Genomic DNA, 1,062 nt, shown 5'->3' with positions numbered 1-1,062 from the left:
GAAGAAGCCTTATCCCCCCCCTCACCCCCCCCTTCCAAATATATAGAAAACGAAAAGAAAGGAATAACAAGAAAAAAATAGATAAAAATAAAATAAAATTGAAGAGTTCGCGATAACAAACGACAGGATATAAAATGCATGCATTGAAAAATAACTTGACTTTTGATATATTTTAGGAACATTTCTCTACAGAAAGTATCTTGACAACAAATGATGAGTTCGCTAAAGAGAACAAGAAATCTCCCAGCTGTTGTAACGACTAAATATAGAGCTAGTATTCCTCTCAACGAATCAATTGAAGAAAATGTCTGAAAAGTCGTTCCCTGGTTGTATGGGTCAACAGTTCTGACAAATGTTGGGGTGGGGGGGTGGGGGGAGGGGTTCAAAGCTCTCCGTCAGGGGCTAGATCTACTGAAGGTTTAAAAATTCTTTGTCATCGGCTAATGAAGGTTTAAAAATTCTTTGTCATCGGCTATTGAAGGTTTAAAAATTCTTTGTCATCGGCTATTGAAGGTTTAAAAATTCTTTGTCATCGGCTATTGAAGATTTAAAAATTCTTTGTCATCGGCTAATGAAGGTTTAAAAATTCTTTGTCATCGGCTATTGAAGGTTTAAAAATTCTTTGTCATCGGCTATTGAAGATTTAAAAATTCTTTGTCATCGGCTAATGAAGGTTTAAAAATTCTTTGTAATCGGCTATTGAAGGTTTAAAAATTCTTTGTAATCGGCTAATGAAGGTTTAAAAATTCTTTGTCATCGGCTAATGAAGGTTTAAAAATTCTTTGTAATCGGCTATTGAAGGTTTAAAAATTCTTTGTCACCGGCTATTGAAGGTTTCAACGTTTTCTGTCAGTGTCCCTGTCATATTGCAGTTGGACAACGGGACGATGGGAACAGATACCAATGAAATAATGATCGATAATAATACGTTTTTTACAATGAATTTTTAAAAATAATTAAAATAGAATAACAATAACAACAACAACAATGATAATATTGACAATAATAGTAATGATGATAATAGTAATAATAATAATGATAATAATAATAAAAATAAAAATA

This window comes from Aplysia californica, unplaced genomic scaffold (genome assembly GCF_000002075.1).
Source record: "Aplysia californica isolate F4 #8 unplaced genomic scaffold, AplCal3.0 scaffold00918, whole genome shotgun sequence".
Classification (NCBI taxonomy): domain Eukaryota; kingdom Metazoa; phylum Mollusca; class Gastropoda; order Aplysiida; family Aplysiidae; genus Aplysia; species Aplysia californica.
This window is presented reverse-complemented; position numbering follows the sequence as displayed.